This window comes from Hydractinia symbiolongicarpus, chromosome 11 (assembly GCF_029227915.1).
Source record: "Hydractinia symbiolongicarpus strain clone_291-10 chromosome 11, HSymV2.1, whole genome shotgun sequence".
NCBI classification, from domain to species: domain Eukaryota; kingdom Metazoa; phylum Cnidaria; class Hydrozoa; order Anthoathecata; family Hydractiniidae; genus Hydractinia; species Hydractinia symbiolongicarpus.
This window is the reverse complement of record NC_079885.1, coordinates 20,208,072-20,229,224: the sequence shown is the minus strand read 5'-3', so window position 1 is coordinate 20,229,224 and position 21,153 is coordinate 20,208,072. Positions and strand designations below refer to the sequence as shown.

At 41.4% G+C, this 21,153-nt stretch overlaps 18 non-coding genes across 18 annotated transcripts; all 18 read left to right on the top strand.

Annotated features, from left to right (window-relative positions):
- The first annotated feature begins 2 nt into the window (after positions 1-2).
- Positions 3-76, top strand: Trnan-guu (transfer RNA asparagine (anticodon GUU)). The gene has a single exon. It is a non-coding gene; the product is annotated as a tRNA-Asn (tRNA).
- Positions 77-1,345: 1,269 nt separating this feature from the next.
- On the top strand, positions 1,346-1,419 carry Trnan-guu (transfer RNA asparagine (anticodon GUU)). Its single transcript has one exon. It is a non-coding gene; the product is annotated as a tRNA-Asn (tRNA).
- Positions 1,420-2,419: 1,000 nt separating this feature from the next.
- Positions 2,420-2,493, top strand: Trnan-guu (transfer RNA asparagine (anticodon GUU)). The gene has a single exon. It is a non-coding gene; the product is annotated as a tRNA-Asn (tRNA).
- A 1,537-nt stretch (positions 2,494-4,030) lies between these two features.
- Trnan-guu (transfer RNA asparagine (anticodon GUU)) lies at positions 4,031-4,104 on the top strand. Its single transcript has one exon. It is a non-coding gene; the product is annotated as a tRNA-Asn (tRNA).
- Positions 4,105-6,179: 2,075 nt separating this feature from the next.
- On the top strand, positions 6,180-6,253 carry Trnai-gau (transfer RNA isoleucine (anticodon GAU)). Its single transcript has one exon. It is a non-coding gene; the product is annotated as a tRNA-Ile (tRNA).
- A 463-nt stretch (positions 6,254-6,716) lies between these two features.
- On the top strand, positions 6,717-6,790 carry Trnan-guu (transfer RNA asparagine (anticodon GUU)). The gene has a single exon. It is a non-coding gene; the product is annotated as a tRNA-Asn (tRNA).
- A 2,344-nt stretch (positions 6,791-9,134) lies between these two features.
- Trnan-guu (transfer RNA asparagine (anticodon GUU)) lies at positions 9,135-9,208 on the top strand. The gene has a single exon. It is a non-coding gene; the product is annotated as a tRNA-Asn (tRNA).
- Positions 9,209-11,281: 2,073 nt separating this feature from the next.
- Trnan-auu (transfer RNA asparagine (anticodon AUU)) lies at positions 11,282-11,355 on the top strand. Its single transcript has one exon. It is a non-coding gene; the product is annotated as a tRNA-Asn (tRNA).
- Positions 11,356-12,355: 1,000 nt separating this feature from the next.
- Positions 12,356-12,429, top strand: Trnan-guu (transfer RNA asparagine (anticodon GUU)). Its single transcript has one exon. It is a non-coding gene; the product is annotated as a tRNA-Asn (tRNA).
- Positions 12,430-12,892: 463 nt separating this feature from the next.
- Trnan-guu (transfer RNA asparagine (anticodon GUU)) lies at positions 12,893-12,966 on the top strand. The gene has a single exon. It is a non-coding gene; the product is annotated as a tRNA-Asn (tRNA).
- Positions 12,967-13,161: 195 nt separating this feature from the next.
- Positions 13,162-13,235, top strand: Trnan-guu (transfer RNA asparagine (anticodon GUU)). Its single transcript has one exon. It is a non-coding gene; the product is annotated as a tRNA-Asn (tRNA).
- A 463-nt stretch (positions 13,236-13,698) lies between these two features.
- Trnay-gua (transfer RNA tyrosine (anticodon GUA)) lies at positions 13,699-13,772 on the top strand. The gene has a single exon. It is a non-coding gene; the product is annotated as a tRNA-Tyr (tRNA).
- Positions 13,773-15,309: 1,537 nt separating this feature from the next.
- Trnan-guu (transfer RNA asparagine (anticodon GUU)) lies at positions 15,310-15,383 on the top strand. The gene has a single exon. It is a non-coding gene; the product is annotated as a tRNA-Asn (tRNA).
- Positions 15,384-17,187: 1,804 nt separating this feature from the next.
- Trnan-guu (transfer RNA asparagine (anticodon GUU)) lies at positions 17,188-17,261 on the top strand. Its single transcript has one exon. It is a non-coding gene; the product is annotated as a tRNA-Asn (tRNA).
- An 831-nt stretch (positions 17,262-18,092) lies between these two features.
- Positions 18,093-18,166, top strand: Trnah-gug (transfer RNA histidin (anticodon GUG)). The gene has a single exon. It is a non-coding gene; the product is annotated as a tRNA-His (tRNA).
- A 1,268-nt stretch (positions 18,167-19,434) lies between these two features.
- Positions 19,435-19,508, top strand: Trnan-guu (transfer RNA asparagine (anticodon GUU)). The gene has a single exon. It is a non-coding gene; the product is annotated as a tRNA-Asn (tRNA).
- A 563-nt stretch (positions 19,509-20,071) lies between these two features.
- Positions 20,072-20,145, top strand: Trnah-gug (transfer RNA histidin (anticodon GUG)). The gene has a single exon. It is a non-coding gene; the product is annotated as a tRNA-His (tRNA).
- A 731-nt stretch (positions 20,146-20,876) lies between these two features.
- Trnan-guu (transfer RNA asparagine (anticodon GUU)) lies at positions 20,877-20,950 on the top strand. The gene has a single exon. It is a non-coding gene; the product is annotated as a tRNA-Asn (tRNA).
- Positions 20,951-21,153: the final 203 nt, after the last annotated feature.

Sequence of the window (21,153 nt, the reverse complement as noted above, 5' to 3'; positions counted from 1 at the left end):
ATGTCTCCGTGGCGCAATTGGTTAGCGCGTTCGGCTGTTAACCGAAAGGTTGGTGGTTCAAGCCCACCCGGGGACGCAATGAACAAACATTTCGAACAGATGAAACAGATAATGCTACCCCTGCTTATGATTCCTAGTGTCACGATAATTGTAAAAGCAACGGTAGTTTTAGTCTTGAAACTACGTTTACCTGCATAGTCAGATGTGCTATTAAAAATAAATGAAAGTAAATGAGCCAACTTGTAAATAGGAAAACTTCAGTATGTTTCGTGTCTCCGTGCCGGAATTGGTTAGCGCGTTTAGCTGTTAACGGAAAAGTTGGTGGTTCAAGCCCACCCGGGGACGCAATGAACAAATACTTCGATCAGATGAATCAAAGAGTGCTATCACTGCCTCTTATTCCTAATGTCACGTTAACTGTAAGACCAACGGTAGTGTTACTCTTGTAGCCATGTTTGCTGGCATGATCAGATGTGCTATTAAAAATAAATGAAAGTACATGAGCCAACTTGTAAATAGGAAAACTTCAGCATGTTTCGTGTCTCCGTGCCGGAATTGGTTATCGCGTTTGGCTGTTAACGGAAAAGTTGGTGGTTAAGCCCACCCGGGGACGCAATGAACAATTACTTCGATCAGATGAATCAAAGAGTGCTATCACTGCCTCTTATTCCTAATGTCACGTTTACTGTAAGAGCAACGGTAGTGTTACTCTTGTAGCCATGTTTACTGGCATCAACAGATGTGCTAATAAAAATAAATGAAAGTAAATGAGACAACTTGTAAATAGGGAAACTTCAGTAAGTTTCATGTTTCCGTGGCGCAATTGGTTAGCGCGTTCGGCTGTTAACCGAAAGGTTGGTGGTTCTAGCCTACCCGGGGACACAATGAACAAATACTTCGATCAGATGAAACAGATAGAGCTACCACTACTTATGATTCCTAATGTCACGATAATTGTAAAAGCAACGGTATTTTTATTCTTGAAACTACGTTTACCTGCATAGTCAGATGTGGTGTTAAAAACATTGAAATTGAATTAGCTAACTAGTAAATAGGGATACTTCAGTATGTTTCGTGTCTCCGTACCTCAATTGGTTAGCGCGTTTGGCTGTTAACGGAAAGGTTGGTGGTTCAAGCCCACCCAGGGAAGCGATGAACAAACATGTCCATCAGAAGAATCAGAGAGTGCTATCACTGCCTCTTATTCATAATGTCACGTTAACTGTAAGAGCAACGGTAGTGTTACTCTTGTAGCCATGTTTACTTGCATCAACAGATGTGCTATTAAAAATAAATGAAAGTAAATGAGACAACTTGTAAATAGGGAAACTTCAGTAAGTTTCATGTCTCCGTGGCGCAACTGGTTAGCGCGTTCGGCTGTTAACCGAAAGGTAGGTGGTTCAAGCCCACCCGGGGACGCAATGAACAAATACTTCGATCAGGTGAAACAGATAGTGCTACCACTGCTTATGATTCCTAATGTCACGATAATTGTAAAAGCAACGGTAGTTTTAGTCTTGAAACTACGTGTACTTGCATAGTCAGATGTGGTGTTAAAAACATTGAAATTGAATTAGCTAACTAGTAAATAGGGATACTTTAGTATGTTTCGTGTCTCCGTGCCGTAATTGGTTAGCGTGTTCGGCTGTTAACGGAAAGGTTGGTGGTTCAAGCCCACCCGGGGAAGCGATGAACAAATATGTCCATCAGAAGAATCAGAGAGTGCTATCACTGCCTCTTATTCCTAATGTCACGTTCACCCTAAGAGCAACGGTAGTGTTACTCTTGTAGCCATGTTTACTGGCATCATCAGATGTGCTTATAAAAATAAATGAAAGTAAATGAGCCAACTTGTAAATAGGGAAACTTCAGTAATTTTCATGTCTCCGTGGCGCAATTGGTTAGGGCGTTCGGCTGCTAACCGAAAGGTTGGTGGTTCAAGCCCGCCCGGGGACGCAATGAACAAATACTTCGATCAGATAAAACAGATAGTGCTACCACTGCTTCTGATTCCTAATGTCACGATAATTATAAAAGCAACTGTAGTTTTAGTCTTGAAACTACGTTTACCTGCATAGTCAGATGTAGTGTCAAAAACATTGAAATTGAATTAGCTAACTAGTAAATAGGGATACTTCAGTATGTTTCGTGTCTCCGTGCCGGAATTGGTTAGCGCGTTCCGCTGTTAAGGGAAAGGTTGGTGGTTCAAGCCCACCCGGGGAAGCAATGAACCAATATGTCCATCAGAAGAATCAGAGAGCGCCATCACTGCCTCTTATTCCTAATGTCACGTTAACTGTAAGAGCAACGGTAGTGTTACTCTTGTAGCCATGTTTACTGGCATCAACAGATGTGCTAATAAAAATAAATGAAAGTAAATGAGACAACTTGTAAATAGGGAAACTTCAGTAAGTTTCATGTCTCCGTGGCGCAATTGGTTAGCGCGTTCGGCTGTTAACCGAAAGGTTGGTGGTTCAAGCCTACCCGGGGACGCAATGAACAAATACTTCGATCAGATGAAACAGATAGAGCTACCACTACTTATGATTCCTAATGTCACGATAATTGTAAAAGCAACGGTAATTTTAGTCTTGAAACTACGTTTACCTGCATAGTCAGATGTGGTGTTAAAAACATTGAAATTGAATTAGCTAACTAGTAAATAGGGATACTTCAGTATGTTTCGTGTCTCCGTACCGCAATTGGTTAGCGCGTTCGGCTGTTAACGGAAAGGTTGGTGGTTCAAGCCCACCCGGGGAAGCGGTGAACAAATATGTCCATCAGAAGAATCAGAGAGTGCTATCACTGCATCTTATTCCTAATGTCACGTTTACTGTAAGAGCAACGGTAGTGCTACTCTTGTAGCCATGTTTACTTGCATCAACAGATGTGCTATTAAAAATAAATGAAAGTAAATGAGCCAACTTGTAAATAGGAAAACTTCAGTATGTTTCGTGTCTCCGTGCCGGAATTGGTTAACGCGTTTAGCTGTTAACGGAAAAGTTGGTGGTTCAAGCCCACCCGGGGACGCAATGAACAAATACTTCGATCAGATGAATCAAAGAGTGCTATCACTGCCTCTTATTCCTAATGTCAAGTTAACTGTAAGAGCAACGGTAGTGTTACTCTTGTAGGCATGTTTGCTGGCATCATCAGATGTGCTATTAAAAATAAATGAAAGTACATGAGCCAACTTGTAAATAGCAAAACTTCAGCATGTTTCGTGTCTCCGTGCCGGAATTGGTTAGCGCGTTTGGCTGTTAACGGAAAAGTTGGTGGTTAAGCCCACCCGGGGACGCAATGAACAAATACTTCGATCAGATGAATCAAAGAGTGCTATCACTGCCTCTTATTCCTAATGTCACGTTAACTGTAAGAGCAACGGTAGTGTTACTCTTGTAGCCATGTTTACTGGCATCAACAGATGTGCTAATAAAAATAAATGAAGGTAAATGAGACAACTTGTAAATAGGGAAACTTCAGTAAGTTTCATGTCTCCGTGGCGCAATTGGTTAGCGCGTTCGGCTGTTAACCGAAAGGTTGGTGGTTCCAGCCTACCCGGGGACGCAATGAACAAATACTTCGATCAGATGAAACAGATAGAGCTACCACTACTTATGATTCCTAATGTCACGATAATTGTAAAAGCAACGGTAATTTTAGTCTTGAAACTACGTTTACCTGCATAGTCAGATGGGGTGTTAAAAACATTGAAATTGAATTAGCTAACTAGTAAATAGGGATACTTCAGTATGTTTCGTGTCTCCGTACCGCAATTGGTTAGCGCGTTTGGCTGTTAACGGAAAGGTTGGTGGTTCAAGCCCACCCGGGGTAGCGATGAACAAACATGTCCATCAGAAGAATCAGAGAGTGCTATCACTGCCTCTTATTCATAATGTCACGTTAACTGTAAGAGCAACGGTAGTGTTACTCTTGTAGCCATGTTTACTCGCATCAACAGATGTGCTATTAAAAATAAATGAAAGTAAATGAGACAACTTGTAAATAGGGAAACTTCAGTAAGTTTCATGTCTCCGTGGCGCAATTGGTTAGCGCGTTCGGCTGTTAACCGAAAGGTTGGTGGTTCAAGCCCACCCGGGGACGCAATGAACAAACACTTCGAACAGATGAAACAGATAATGCTACCCCTGCTTATGATTCCTAGTGTCACGATAATTGTAAAAGCAACGGTAGTTTTAGTCTTGAAACTACGTTTACCTGCATAGTCAGATGTGCTATTAAAAATAAATGAAAGTAAATGAGCCAACTTGTAAATAGGAAAACTTCAGTATGTTTCGTGTCTCCGTGCCGGAATTGGTTAGCGCGTTTAGCTGTTAACGGAAAAGTTGGTGGTTCAAGCCCACCCGGGGACGCAATGAACAAATACTTCGATCAGATGAATCAAAGAGTGCTATCACTGCCTCTTATTCCTAATGTCACGTTTACTGTAAGAGCAACGGTAGTGTTACTCTTGTAGCCATGTTTACTGGCATCAACAGATGTGCTAATAAAAATAAATGAAAGTAAATGAGACAACTTGTAAATAGGGAAACTTCAGTAAGTTTCATGTTTCCGTGGCGCAATTGGTTAGCGCGTTCGGCTGTTAACCGAAAGGTTGGTGGTTCAAGCCCACCCTGGGACGCAATGAACAAATACTTCGATCAGATAAAACAGATAGTGCTACCACTGCTTCTGATTCCTAATGTCACGATAATTATAAAAGCAACTGTAGTTTTAGTCTTGAAACTACGTTTACCTGCATAGTCAGATGTAGTGTCAAAAACATTGAAATTGAATTAGCTAACTAGTAAATAGGGATACTTCAGTATGTTTCGTGTCTCCGTGCCGGAATTGGTTAGCGCGTTCCGCTGTTAAGGGAAAGGTTGGTGGTTCAAGCCCACCCGGGGAAGCAATGAACCAATATGTCCATCAGAAGAATCAGAGAGCGCCATCACTGCCTCTTATTCCTAATGTCACGTTAACTGTAAGAGCAACGGTAGTGTTACTCTTGTAGCCATGTTTACTGGCATCAACAGATGTGCTAATAAAAATAAATGAAAGTAAATGAGACAACTTGTAAATAGGGAAACTTCAGTAAGTTTCATGTCTCCGTGGTGCAATTGGTTAGCGCGTTCGGCTGTTAACCGAAAGGTTGGTGGTTCAAGCCTACCCGGGGACGCAATGAACAAATACTTCGATCAGATGAAACAGATAGAGCTACCACTACTTATGATTCCTAATGTCACGATAATTGTAAAAGCAACGGTAATTTTAGTCTTGAAACTACGTTTACCTGCATAGTCAGATGTGGTGTTAAAAACATTGAAATTGAATTAGCTAACTAGTAAATAGGGATACTTCAGTATGTTTCGTGTCTCCGTACCGCAATTGGTTAGCGCGTTCGGCTGTTAACGGAAAGGTTGGTGGTTCAAGCCCACCCGGGGAAGCGGTGAACAAATATGTCCATCAGAAGAATCAGAGAGTGCTATCACTGCCTCTTATTCCTAATGTCACGTTTACTGTAAGAGCAACGGTAGTGCTACTCTTGTAGCCATGTTTACTTGCATCAACAGATGTGCTATTAAAAATAAATGAAAGTAAATGAGCCAACTTGTAAATAGGAAAACTTCAGTATGTTTCGTGTCTCCGTGCCGGAATTGGTTAACGCGTTTAGCTGTTAACGGAAAAGTTGGTGGTTCAAGCCCACCCGGGGACGCAATGAACAAATACTTCGATCAGATGAATCAAAGAGTGCTATCACTGCCTCTTATTCCTAATGTCACGTTAACTGTAAGAGCAACGGTAGTGTTACTCTTGTAGGCATGTTTGCTGGCATCATCAGATGTGCTATTAAAAATAAATGAAAGTACATGAGCCAACTTGTAAATAGCAAAACTTCAGCATGTTTCGTGTCTCCGTGCCGGAATTGGTTAGCGCGTTTGGCTGTTAACGGAAAAGTTGGTGGTTAAGCCCACCCGGGGACGCAATGAACAAATACTTCGATCAGATGAATCAAAGAGTGCTATCACTGCCTCTTATTCCTAATGTCACGTTAACTGTAAGAGCAACGGTAGTGTTACTCTTGTAGCCATGTTTACTGGCATCAACAGATGTGCTAATAAAAATAAATGAAGGTAAATGAGACAGCTTGTAAATAGGGAAACTTCAGTAAGTTTCATGTCTCCGTGGCGCAATTGGTTAGCGCGTTCGGCTGATAACCGAAAGGTTGGTGGTTCCAGCCTACCCGGGGACGCAATGAACAAATACTTCGATCAGATGAAACAGATAGAGCTACCACTACTTATGATTCCTAATGTCACGATAATTGTAAAAGCAACGGTAATTTTAGTCTTGAAACTACGTTTACCTGCATAGTCAGATGGGGTGTTAAAAACATTGAAATTGAATTAGCTAACTAGTAAATAGGGATACTTCAGTATGTTTCGTGTCTCCGTACCGCAATTGGTTAGCGCGTTTGGCTGTTAACGGAAAGGTTGGTGGTTCAAGCCCACCCGGGGTAGCGATGAACAAACATGTCCATCAGAAGAATCAGAGAGTGCTATCACTGCCTCTTATTCATAATGTCACGTTAACTGTAAGAGCAACGGTAGTGTTACTCTTGTAGCCATGTTTACTCGCATCAACAGATGTGCTATTAAAAATAAATGAAAGTAAATGAGACAACTTGTAAATAGGGAAACTTCAGTAAGTTTCATGTCTCCGTGGCGCAATTGGTTAGCGCGTTCGGCTGTTAACCGAAAGGTTGGTGGTTCAAGCCCACCCGGGGACGCAATGAACAAACACTTCGAACAGATGAAACAGATAATGCTACCCCTGCTTATGATTCCTAGTGTCACGATAATTGTAAAAGCAACGGTAGTTTTAGTCTTGAAACTACGTTTACCTGCATAGTCAGATGTGCTATTAAAAATAAATGAAAGTAAATGAGCCAACTTGTAAATAGGAAAACTTCAGTATGTTTCGTGTCTCCGTGCCGGAATTGGTTAGCGCGTTTAGCTGTTAACGGAAAAGTTGGTGGTTCAAGCCCACCCGGGGACGCAATGAACAAATACTTCGATCAGATGAATCAAAGAGTGCTATCACTGCCTCTTATTCCTAATGTCACGTTAACTGTAAGAGCAACGGTAGTGTTACTCTTGTAGCCATGTTTGCTGGCATGATCAGATGTGCTATTAAAAATAAATGAAAGTACATGAGCCAACTTGTAAATAGGAAAACTTCAGCATGTTTCGTGTCTCCGTGCCGGAATTGGTTATCGCGTTTGGCTGTTAACGGAAAAGTTGGTGGTTAAGCCCACCCGGGGACGCAATGAACAAATACTTCGATCAGATGAATCAAAGAGTGCTATCACTGCCTCTTATTCCTAATGTCACGTTTACTGTAAGAGCAACGGTAGTGTTACTCTTGTAGCCATGTTTACTGGCATCAACAGATGTGCTAATAAAAATAAATGAAAGTAAATGAGACAACTTGTAAATAGGGAAACTTCAGTAAGTTTCATGTTTCCGTGGCGCAATTGGTTAGCGCGTTCGGCTGTTAACCGAAAGGTTGGTGGTTCACGCCCACCCTGGGACGCAATGAACAAATACTTCGATCAGATGAAACAGATAGAGCTACCACTACTTATGATTCCTAATGTCACGATAATTGTAAAAGCAACGGTATTTTTATTCTTGAAACTACGTTTACCTGCATAGTCAGATGTGGTGTTAAAAACATTGAAATTGAATTAGCTAACTAGTAAATAGGGATACTTCAGTATGTTTCGTGTCTCCGTACCGCAATTGGTTAGCGCGTTTGGCTGTTAACGGAAAGGTTGGTGGTTCAAGCCCACCCAGGGAAGCGATGAACAAACATGTCCATCAGAAGAATCAGAGAGTGCTATCACTGCCTCTTATTCATAATGTCACGTTAACTGTAAGAGCAACGGTAGTGTTACTCTTGTAGCCATGTTTACTCGCATCAACAGATGTGCTATTAAAAATAAATGAAAGTAAATGAGACAACTTGTAAATAGGGAAACTTCAGTAAGTTTCATGTCTCCGTGGCGCAATTGGTTAGCGCGTTCAGCTGTTAACCGAAAGGTTGGTGGTTCACGCCCACCCGGGGACGCAATGAACAAACACTTCGAACAGATGAAACAGATAGTGCTACCCCTGCTTATGATTCCTAGTGTCACGATAATTGTAAAAGCAACGGTAGTTTTAGTCTTGAAACTACGTTTACCTGCAAAGTCAGATGTGCTATTAAAAATAAATGAAAGTAAATGAGCCAACTTGTAAATAGGGAAACTTCAGTAAGTTTCATGTCTCCGTGGTGCAACTGGTTAGCGCGTTCGGCTGTTAACCGAAAGGTAGGTGGTTCAAGCCCACCCGGGGACGCAATGAACAAATACTTCGATCAGGTGAAACAGATAGTGCTACCACTGCTTATGATTCCTAATGTCACGATAATTGTAAAAGCAACGGTAGTTTTAGTCTTGAAACTACGTGTACTTGCATAGTCAGATGTGGTGTTAAAAACATTGAAATTGAATTAGCTAACTAGTAAATAGGGATACTTTAGTATGTTTCGTGTCTCCGTGCCGTAATTGGTTAGCGTGTTCGGCTGTTAACGGAAAGGTTGGTGGTTCAAGCCCACCCGGGGAAGTGATGAACAAATATGTCCATCAGAAGAATCAGAGAGTGCTATCACTGCCTCTTATTCCTAATGTCACGTTCACCCTAAGAGCAACGGTAGTGTTACTCTTGTAGCCATGTTTACTGGCATCATCAGATGTGCTATTAGAAATAAATGAAAGTAAATGAGCCAACTTGTAAATAGGGAAACTTCAGTAAGTTTCATTTCTCCGTGGCGCAATTGGTTAACGCGTTCGGCTGTTAACCGAAAGGTTGGTGGTTCAAGCCCACCCGGGGACGCAATTAACAAATACTTCGATCAGATGAAACAGGTAGAGCTACCACTGCCTCTTATTCCTAATGTCACGTTAACTGTATGAGCAACGGTAGTGTTACTCTTGTAGCCATGTCTACTGGCATCATCAGATGTGCTATTAAAAATGAATGAAAGTAAATGAGCCAACTTGTAAATAGGGAACCTTCAGTAAGTTTCATGTCTCCGTGGCGCAATTGGTTAGCGCGTTCGGCTGTTAACCGAAAGGTTGGTGGTTCAAGCCCACCCGGGAACGCAATGAACAAATACTTCGATCAGATGAAACAGATAGTGCTACCACTGCTTATGATTCCTAATGTCACGATAATTGTAAAAACAACGGTAGTTTTAGTCTTGAAACTACGTTTACCTGCATAGTCAGATGTGGTGTTAAAAACATTGAAATTGAATTAGCTAACTAGTAAATAGGGATACTTCAGTATGATTAGTATCTCCGTGCCGCAATTGGTTAGCGCGTTCGGCTGTTAACGGAAAGGTTGGTGGTTCAAGCCCACCCGGGGAAGCGATGAACAAATATGTCCATCAGAAGGATCAGAGAGTGCTATCACTGCCTCTTATTCCTAATGTCACATTTACTGTAAGAGCAACGGTAGTGTTACTCTTGTAGCCATGTCTACTGGCATCATCAGATGTGCTATTAAAAATAAATGAAAGTAAATGAGCCAACTTGTAAATAGGGAAACTTCAGTAAGTTTCATGTCTCCGTGGCGCAATTGGTTAGCGCGTTTGGCTGTTAACCGAAAGGTGGGTGGTTCAAGCCAACCCGGGGACGCAATGAACAAATACTTCGATCAGATGAAACAGATAGAGCTACCACTACTTACAATTCCTAATGTCACGATAATTGTAAAAGCAACGGTAATTTTAGTCTTGAAACTACGTTTACCTGCATAGTCAGATGTGGTGTTAAAAAGATTGAAATTGAATTAGCTGACTAGAAAATAGGGATACTTCAGTATGTTTCGTGTCTCCGTACCGCAATTGGTTAGCGCGTTCGGCTGTTAACGGAAAGGTTGGTGGTTCAAGCCCACCCGGGGAAGCGATGAACAAATATGTCCATCAGAAGAATCAGAGAGTGCTATCACTGCCTCTTATCCGTAATGTCACGTTAACTGTAAGAGCAAGGGTAGTGTTACTCTTGTAGCCATGTTTACTGGCATCAACATATGTGCTATTAAAAATAAATGAAAGTAAATGAGACAACTTGTAAATAGGGAAACTTCAGTAAGTTTCATGTCCCGTGGCGCAATTGGTTAGCGCGTTCGGCTGTTAACCGAAAGGTTGGTGGTTCAAGCCTACCCGGGGACGCAATGAACAAATACTTCGATCAGATGAAACAGATAGAGCTACCACTGCTAATGATTCCTAATGTCACGTTAATTGTAAAAACAACGGTAGTTTTAGTCTTGAAACTACGTTTACCTGCATAGTCAGATGTGGTGTTAAAAACATTGAAATTGAATTAGCTAACTAGTAAATAGGGATACTTCAGTATATTTCGTATCTCCGTGCCGCAATTGGTTAGCTCGATTGGCTGTTAAGGGAAAGGTTGGTGGTTCAAGCCCACCCGGGGAAGCGATGAACAAATATGTCCATCAGAAAAATCAGAGAGTGCTATCACTGCCTCTTATTCCTAATGTCACGTTAACTGTAAGAGCAACGGTAGTGTTACTCTTGTAGCCATGTCTACTGGCATCATCAGATGTGCTATTAAAAATAAATGAAAGTAAATGAGCCAACTTGTAAATAGGGAACCTTCAGTAAGTTTCATGTCTCCGTGGCGGAATTGGTTAGCGCGTTTGGCTGTAAACCGAAAGGTTGGTGGTTCAAGCCCACCCGGGGACGCAATGAACAAATACTTCGATCAGATGAAACAGATAGTGCTACCACTGCTTATGATTCATAATGTCACGATAATTGTAAAAACAACGGTAGTTTTAGTCTTGAAACTACATTTACTTGCATAGTCAGATGTGGTGTTAAAAACATTGAAATTGAATTAGCTAACTAGTAAATAGGGATACTTCAGTATGTTTCGTATCTCCGTGCCGCAATTGGTTAGCGCGTTCGGCTGTTAACGGAAAGGTTGGTGGTTCAAGCCCACCCGGGGAAGCGATGAACAAATATATCCATCAGAAGAATCAGAGAGTGCTATCACTGCCTCTTATTCCTAATGTCACGTTAACTGTAAGAGCAACGGTAGTGTTACTCTTGTAGCCATGTCTACTGGCATCATCAGATGTGCTATTAAAAATAAATGAAAGTAAATGAGCCAACTTGTAAATAGGGAAACTTCAGTAAGTTTCATGTCTCCGTGGCGCAATTGGTTAGCGCGTTCGGCTATTAACCGAAAGGTGGGTGGTTCATGCCCACCCGGGGACGCAATGAACAAATACTTCGATCAGATGAAACAGATAGAGCTACCAGTACTTATGATTCCTAATGTCACGATAATTGTAAAAGCAACGGTAATTTTAGTCTTGAAACTACGTTTACCTGCATAGTCAGATGTGGTCTTAAAAACATTGAAATTGAATTAGCTAACTAGTAAATAGGGATACTTCAGTATGTTTCGTGTCTCCGTACCGCAATTGGTTAGCGCGTTCGGCTGTTAACGGAAAGGTTGGTGGTTCAAGCCCACCCGGGGAAGCGATGGACAAATATGTCCATCAGAAAAATCAGAGAGTGCTATCACTGCCTCTTATTCCTAATGTCACGTTCACTGTAAGAGCAACGGTAGTGTTACTCTTGTAGCCATGTTTACTGGCATCATCAGATGTGCTATTAAAAATAAATGAAAGTAAATAAGCTAACTTTTAAATAGGGAAACTTCAGTAAGTTTCATGTCTCTGTGGCGCAATTGGTTAGCGCGTTCGGCTGTTAACCGAAGGGTTGGTGGTTCACGCCCACCCGGGGACGCAATGAACAAATACTTCGATCAGATGAAACAGATAGCGCTACCACTGCTTATGATTCCTAATGTCACGATAATTGTAAAAGCAAAGCTAGTTTTAGTCTTGAAACTACGTTTACCGGCATAGTCAGATGTGGTGTTAAAAACATTGAAATTGAATTAGCTAACTAGTAAATAGGGATACTTCAGTATGTTTCGTGTCTCCGTGCCGCAATTGGTTAGCGCGTTTGGCTGTTAACGGAAAGGTTGGTGGTTCAAGCCAACCCGGGGAAGCGATGAACAAGTATGTCCATCAGAAAAATCAGAGAGTGCTATCACTGCCTCTTATTCCTAATGTCACGTTAACTGTAAGAGCAACGGTAGTGTTACTGTTGTAGCCATGTTTACTGGCATCATCAGATGTGCTAGTAGAAATAAATGAAAGTAAATGAGCCAACTTGTAAATAGGGAAACTTCAGTAAGTTTCATGTCTTCGTGGCGCAATTGGTTAGCGCGTTCGGCTGTTAACCGAAAGGTTGGTGGTTCAAGCCCACCCGGGGACGCAATGAACAAATACTTCGATCAGATGAAACAGATAGTGCTACCACTGCTTATGATTCCTAATGTCACGATAATTGTAAAAGCAACGGTAGTTTTAGTCTTGAAACTACGTTTACCTGCATAGTCAGATGTGGTGTTAAAAACATTGAAATTGAATTAGCTAACTAGTAAATAGGGATACTTCAGTATTTTTCGTGTCTTAGTGCCGCAATTGGTTAGCGCGTTCGGCTGTTAACCGAAAGGTTGGTGGTTAAAGCCCACCCGGGGACGCAATTAACAAATACTTCGATCAGATGAAACAGGTAGAGCTACCACTGCCTCTTATTCCTAATGTCACGTTAACTGTAAGAGCAACGGTAGTGTTACTCTTGTAGCCATGTCTACTGGCATCATCAGATGTGCTATTAAAAATAAATGAAAGTAAATGAGCCAACTTGTAAATAGGGAACCTTCAGTACGTTTAATGTCTCCGTGGCGCAATTGGTTAGCGCGTTCGGCTGTTAACCGAAAGGTTGGTGGTTCAAGCCCACCCGGGGACGCAATGAACAAATACTTCGATCAGATTGATCAAAGAGTGCTATCACTGCCTCTTATTCCTAATGTCACGTTAACTGTAAGAGCAAGGGTAGTGTTACTCTTGTAGCCATGTTTACTGGCATCAACAGATGTGCTATTAAAAATAAATGAAAGTAAATGAGACAACTTGTAAATAGGGAAACTTCAGTAAGTTTCATGTCTCCGTGGCGCAATTGGTTAGCGCGTTCGGCTGTTAACCGAAAGGTTGGTGGTTCAAGCCTACCCGGGGACGCAATGAACAAATACTTCGAACAGATGAAACAGATAGAGCTACCACTGCTTATGATTCCTAATGTCACGTTAATTGTAAAAACAACGGTAGTTTTAGTCTTGAAACTACGTTTACCTGCATAGTCAGATGTGGTGTTAAAAACATTGAAATTGAATTAGCTAACTAGTAAATAGGGATACTTCAGTATAATTCGTATCTCCGTGCCGCAATTGGTTAGCGCGTTCGGCTGTTAAGGGAAAGGTTGGTGGTTCAAGCCCACCCGGGGAAGCGATGAACAAATATGTCCATCAGAAGAATCAGAGAGTGCTATCACTGCCTCTTATTCCTAATGTCACGTTAACTGTAAGAGCAACGGTAGTGTTACTCTTGTAGCCATGTCTACTGGCATCATCAGATGTGCTATTAAAAATAAATGAAAGTAAATGAGCCAACTTGTAAATAGGGAACCTTCAGTAAGTTTCATGTCTCTGTGGCGGAATTGGTTAGCGCGTTCGGCTGTAAACCGAAAGGTTGGTGGTTCAAGCCCACCCGGGGACGCAATGAACAAATACTTCCATCAGATGAAACAGATAGTGCTACCACTGCTTATGATTCATAATGTCACGATAATTGTAAAAACAACGGTAGTTTTAGTCTTGAAACTATATTTACTTGCATAGTCAGATGTGGTGTTAAAAACATTGAAATTGAATTAGCTAACTAGTAAATAGGGATACTTCAGTATGTTTCGTATCTCCGTGCCGCAATTGGTTAGCGCGTTCGGCTGTTAACGGAAAGGTTGGTGGTTCAAGCCCACCCGGGGAAGCGATGAACAAATATATACATCAGAAGAATCAGAGAGTGCTATCACTGCCTCTTATTCCTAATGTCACGTTAACTGTAAGAGCAACGGTAGTGTTACTCTTGTAGCCATGTCTACTGGCATCATCAGATGTGCTATTAAAAATAAATGAAAGTAAATGAGCCAACTTGTAAATAGGGAAACTTCAGTAAGTTTCATGTCTCCGTGGCGCAATTGGTTAGCGCGTTGGGCTGTTAACCGAAAGGTTGGTGGTTCAAGCCTACCCGGGGACGCAATGAACAAATACTTCGATCAGATGAAACAGATAGTGCTACCACTGCTTATGATTCCTAATGTCAGGATAATTGTAAAAGCAACGGTAGTTTTAGTCTTGAAACTACGTGTACTTGCATAGTCAGATGTGGTGTTAGAAACATTGAAATTGAATTAGCTAACTAGTAAATAAGGATATTTCAGTATGTTTCGTGTCTCCGTGCCGCAATTGGCTAGCGCGTTCGGCTGTTAACGGAAAGGTTGGTGGTTCAAGCCCAAACGGGGAAGCGATGAACAAATATGTCCATCAGAAGAATCAGAGAGTGCTATCACTGCCTCTTATTCCTAATGTCACGTTCACTGTAAGAGCAACGGTAGTGTTACTCTTGTAGCCATGTTTACTGGCATCATCAGATGTGCTATTAAAAATAAATGAAAGTAAATAAGCTAACTTTTAAATAGGGAAACTTCAGTAAGTTTCATGTCTCCGTGGCGCAATTGGTTAGCGCGTTCGGCTGTTAACCGAAAGGTTGGTGGTTCACGCCCACCCTGGGACGCAATGAACAAATACTTCGATCAGATGAAACAGATAGCGCTACCACTGCTTATGATTCCTAATGTCACGATAATTGTAAAAGCAAAGCTAGTTTTAGTCTTGAAACTACGTTTACCGGCATAGTCAGATGTGGTGTTAAAAACATTGAAATTGAATTAGCTAACTAGTAAATAGGGATACTTCAGTATGTTTCGTGTCTCCGTGCCGCAATTGGTTAGCGCGTTTGGCTGTTAACGGAAAGGTTGGTGGTTCAAGCCAACCCGGGGAAGCGATGAACAAGTATGTCCATCAGAAAAATCAGAGAGTGCTATCACTGCCTCTTATTCCTAATGTCACGTTAACTGTAAGAGCAACGGTAGTGTTACTGTTGTAGCCATGTTTACTGGCATCATCAGATGTGCTATTAGAAATAAATGAAAGTAAATGAGCCAACTTGTAAATAGGGAAACTTCAGTAAGTTTCATGTCTCCGTGGCGCAATTGGTTAGCGCGTTCGGCTGTTAACCGAAAGGTTGGTGGTTCAAGCCCACCCGGGGACGCAATGAACAAATACTTCGATCAGATGAAACAGATAGTGCTACCACTGCTTATGATTCCTAATGTCACGATAATTGTAAAAGCAACGGTAGTTTTAGTCTTGAAACTACGTTTACCTGCATAGTCAGATGTGGTGTTAAAAACATTGAAATTGAATTAGCTAACTAGTAAATAGGGATACTTCAGTATTTTTCGTGTCTTAGTGCCGCAATTGGTTAGCGCGTTCGGCTGTTAACCGAAAGGTTGGTGGTTAAAGCCCACCCGGGGACGCAATGAACAAATACTTCGATCAGATCAAACAGATAGTGCTACCACTGCTTATTATTCCTAATGTCACGATAATTGTAAAAGCAAAGGTAGTTTTAGTCTTGAAACTACGTTTACCGGCATAGTCAGATGTGGTGTTAAAAACATTGAATTGAATTAGCTAACTAGTAAATAGGGATACTTCAGTATGTTTCGTGTCTCCGTACAGCAATTGGTTAGCGCGTTCGGCTGTTAACGGAAAGGTTGGTGGTTCAAGCCCACCCGGGGAAGCGATGGACAAATATGTCCATCAGAAAAATCAGAGAGTGCTATCACTGCCTCTTATTCCTAATGTTACGTTAACTGTAAGAGCAACGGTAGTGTTACTCTTGTAGCCATGTTTACTCGCATCAACAGATGTGCTATTAAAAATAAATGAAAGTAAATGAGCCAACTTGTAAATAGGGAAACTTCAGTAAGTTTCATGTCTCCGTGGCGCAATTGGTTAGCGCGTTGGGCTGTTAACCGAAAGGTTGGTGGTTCAAGCCTACCCGGGGACGCAATGAACAAATACTTCGATCAGATGAAACAGATAGTGCTACCACTGCTTATGATTCCTAATGTCAGGATAATTGTAAAAGCAACGGTAGTTTTAGTCTTGAAACTACGTGTACTTGCATAGTCAGATGTGGTGTTAGAAACATTGAAATTGAATTAGCTAACTAGTAAATAAGGATATTTCAGTATGTTTCGTGTCTCCGTGCCGCAATTGGCTAGCGCGTTCGGCTGTTAACGGAAAGGTTGGTGGTTCAAGCCCAAACGGGGAAGCGATGAACAAATATGTCCATCAGAAGAATCAGAGAGTGCTATCACTGCCTCTTATTCCTAATGTCACGTTCACTGTAAGAGCAACGGTAGTGTTACTCTTGTAGCCATGTTTACTGGCATCATCAGATGTGCTATTAAAAATAAATGAAAGTAAATAAGCTAACTTTTAAATAGGGAAACTTCAGTAAGTTTCATGTCTCCGTGGCGCAATTGGTTAGCGCGTTCGGCTGTTAACCGAAAGGTTGGTGGTTCACGCCCACCCTGGGACGCAATGAACAAATACTTCGATCAGATGAAACAGATAGCGCTACCACTGCTTATGATTCCTAATGTCACGATAATTGTAAAAGCAAAGCTAGTTTTAGTCTTGAAACTACGTTTACCGGCATAGTCAGATGTGGTGTTAAAAACATTGAAATTGAATTAGCTAACTAGTAAATAGGGATACTTCAGTATGTTTCGTGTCTCCGTGCCGCAATTGGTTAGCGCGTTTGGCTGTTAACGGAAAGGTTGGTGGTTCAAGCCAACCCGGGGAAGCGTTGAACAAGTATGTCCATCAGAAAAATCAGAGAGTGCTATCACTGCCTCTTATTCCTAATGTCACGTTAACTGTAAGAGCAACGGTAGTGTTACTGTTGTAGCCATGTTTACTGGCATCATCAGATGTGCTATTAGAAATAAATGAAAGTAAATGAGCCAACTTGTAAATAGGGAAACTTCAGTAAGTTTCATGTCTCCGTGGCGCAATTGGTTAGCGCGTTCGGCTGTTAACCGAAAGGTTGGTGGTTCAAGCCCACCCGGGGACGCAATGAACAAATACTTCGATCAGATGAAACAGATAGTGCTACCACTGCTTATGATTCCTAATGTCACGATAATTGTAAAAGCAACGGTAGTTTTAGTCTTGAAACTACGTTTACCTGCATAGTCAGATGTGGTGTTAAAAACATTGAAATTGAATTAGCTAACTAGTAAATAGGGATACTTCAGTATTTTTCGTGTCTTAGTGCCGCAATTGGTTAGCGCGTTCGGCTGTTAACCGAAAGGTTGGTGGTTAAAGCCCACCCGGGGACGCAATGAACAAATACTTCGATCAGATCAAACAGATAGTGCTACCACTGCTTATTATTCCTAATGTCACGATAATTGTAAAAGCAAAGGTAGTTTTAGTCTTGAAACTACGTTTACCGGCATAGTCAGATGTGGTGTTAAAAACATTGAATTGAATTAGCTAACTAGTAAATAGGGATACTTCAGTATGTTTCGTGTCTCCATGCCACAATTGGTTAGCGCGTTTGGCTGTTAACGGAAAGGTTGGTGGTTCAAGCCAACCCGGGGAAGCGATGAACAAGTATGTCCATCAGAAAAATCAGAGAGTGCTATCACTGCCTCTTATTCCTAATGTCACGTTAACTGTAAGAGCAACGGTAGTGTTACTGTTGTAGCCATGTTTACTGGCATCATCAGATGTGCTATTAGAAATAAATGAAAGTAAATGAGCCAACTTGTAAATAGGGAAACTTCAGTAAGTTTCATGTCTCCGTGGCGCAATTGGTTAGCGCCATCAGATGTGCTATTAAAAAAAAATGAAAGTAAATGAGCCAACTTTTGAATAGGGAAACTTCAGTAAGTTTCATGTCTCCGTGGCGCAATTGGTTAGCACGTTCGGCTGTGAACCGAAAGGTTGGTGGTTCAAGCCCACCCGGGGACGCAATGAACAAATACTTCGATCAGATGAAACAGATAGTGCTACCACTGCTTATGATTCCTAATGTCACGATAATTGTAAAAGCAACGGTAGTTTTAGTCTTGAAACTACGTTTTCCTGCATAGTCAGATGTGGTGTTAAAAACATTGAAATAGAATTAGCTAACTAGTAAATAGGGATACTTCATTATGTTTCGTGTCTCCGTGCCGCAATTGGTTAGCGCGTTCGGCTGTTAACGGAAAGGTTGGTGGTTCAAGCCCACCCGGAGACGCAATGAACAAGTACTTCGATCAGATGAATCAGATAGTGCTACCACTGCTTATGATTCTTAATGTCACGATAATTGTAAAAGCAACGGTAGTTTTCGTCTTGAAACTACGTTTACCTACATAGTCAGATGTGGTGTTAAAAACATTGAAATTGAATTAGCTAATTAGTAAATAGGGATACTTCAGTATGTTTTGTGTATCCGTGCCGCAATTGGTTAGCGTGTTCGGCTGTTAACGGAAAGGTTGGTGGTTCAAGCCCACCCAGGGAAGCGATGAACAAATATGTCCATCAGAAGAATCAGAGAGTGCTATCACTGCCTCTTATTCCTAATGTCACGTTAACTCTAACAGCAACGGTAGTGTTACTCTTGTAGCCATGTTTACTGGCATCATCAGATGTGCTATTAAAAATAAATGAAAGTAAATGAGCCAACTTTTATATAGGGAAACTTCAGTAAGTTTTATGTCTCCGTGGCGCAATTGGTTAGCGCGTTCGGCTGTTAACCGAAAGGTTGGTGGTTCACGCCCACCCTGGGACGCAATGAACAAATACTTCGATCAGATGAAACAGATAGCGCTACCACTGCTTATGATTCCTAATGTCACGATAATTGTAAAAGCAAAGCTAGTTTTAGTCTTGAAACTACGTTTACCGGCATAGTCAGATGTGGTGTTAAAAACATTGAAATTGAATTAGCTAACTAGTAAATAGGGATACTTCAGTATGTTTCGTGTCTCCGTGCCGCAATTGGTTAGCGCGTTTGGCTGTTAACGGAAAGGTTGGTGGTTCAAGCCAACCCGGGGAAGCGATGAACAAGTATGTCCATCAGAAAAATCAGAGAGTGCTATCACTGCCTCTTATTCCTAATGTCACGTTAACTGTAAGAGCAACGGTAGTGTTACTGTTGTAGCCATGTTTACTGGCATCATCAGATGTGCTATTAGAAATAAATGAAAGTAAATGAGCCAACTTGTAAATAGGGAAACTTCAGTAAGTTTCATGTCTCCGTGGCGCAATTGGTTAGCGCGTTCGGCTGTTAACCGAAAGGTTGGTGGTTCAAGCCCACCCGGGGACGCAATGAACAAACACTTCGATCAGATGAAACAGATAGTGCTACCACTGCTTATGATTCCTAATGTCACGATAATTGTAAAAGCAACGGTAGTTTTAGTCTTGAAACTACGTTTACCTGCATAGTCAGATGTGGTGTTAAAAACATTGAAATTGAATTAGCTAACTAGTAAATAGGGATACTTCAGTATTTTTCGTGTCTTAGTGCCGCAATTGGTTAGCGCGTTCGGCTGTTAACCGAAAGGTTGGTGGTTAAAGCCCACCCGGGGACGCAATGAACAAATACTTCGATCAGATGAATGAAAGAGTGCTATCACTGCCTCTTATTCCTAATGTCACGTTAACTGTAAGAGCAACGGTAGTGTTACTGTTGTAGCCATGTTTACTGGCATCATCAGATGTGCTATTAGAAATAAATGAAAGTAAATGAGCCAACTTGTAAATAGGGAAACTTCAGTAAGTTTCATGTCTCCGTGGCGCAATTGGTTAGCGCCATCAGATGTGCTATTAAAAAAAATGAAAGTAAATGAGCCAGCTTTTGAATAGGGAAACTTCAGTAAGTTTCATGTCTCCGTGGCGCAATTGGTTAGCACGTTCGGCTGTGAACCGAAAGGTTGGTGGTTCAAGCCCACCCGGGGACGCAATGAACAAATACTTCGATCAGATGAAACAGATAGTGCTACCACTGCTTATGATTCCTAATGTCACGATAATTGTAAAAGCAACGGTAGCTTTAGTCTTGAAACTACGTTTTCCTGCATAGTCAGATGTGGTGTTAAAAACATTGAAATAGAATTAGCTAACTAGTAAATAGGGATACTTCATTATGTTTCGTGTCTCCGTGCCGCAATTGGTTAGCGCGTTCGGCTGTTAACGGAAAGGTTGGTGGTTCAAGCCCACCCGGAGACACAATGAACAAGTACTTCGATCAGATGAAACAGATAGTGCTACTACTGCTTATGATTCCTAATGTCACGATAATTGTAAAAACAACGGTAGTTTTAGTCTTGAAACTACGTTTACCTGCATAGTCAGATGTGGTGTTAAAAACATTGAAATTGATTTAGCTAACTAGTAAATAGGGATACTTCAGTATTTTTCGTGTCTTAGTGCCGCAATTGGTTAGCACGTTCGGCTGTTAACGGAAAGGTTGGTGGTTCAAGCCCACCCGGGGAAGCGATGAACAAATATGTCCATCAGAAGAATCAGAGAGTGCTATCACTGCCTCTTATTCCTAATGTCACGTTAACTCTAAGAGCAACGGTAGTGTTACTCTTGTAGCCATATTTACTGGCATCATCAGGTGTGCTATTAAAAATAAATGAAAGTAAATGAGCCAACTTTTAAATAGAGAAACTTCAGTAAGTTTAATGTCTTTGTGGCGCAATTGGTTAGCGCGTTCGGCTGTTAACCGAAAGGTTGGTGGTTCAAGCCCACCCGGGGACGCAATGAACAAATACTTCAATCAGACGAAACAAATGGTGCTACCACTGCTTATGATTCTTAATGTCACGATAATTGTAAAAGCAACGGTGGTGTTACTCTTGTAGCCATGTTTACTGGCATCATCAGATGTGCTATTAAAATAAATGAAAGTAAATGAGCCAACTTGTAAATAGGTGAAACTTCAGTAATTTTCATGTCGCCGT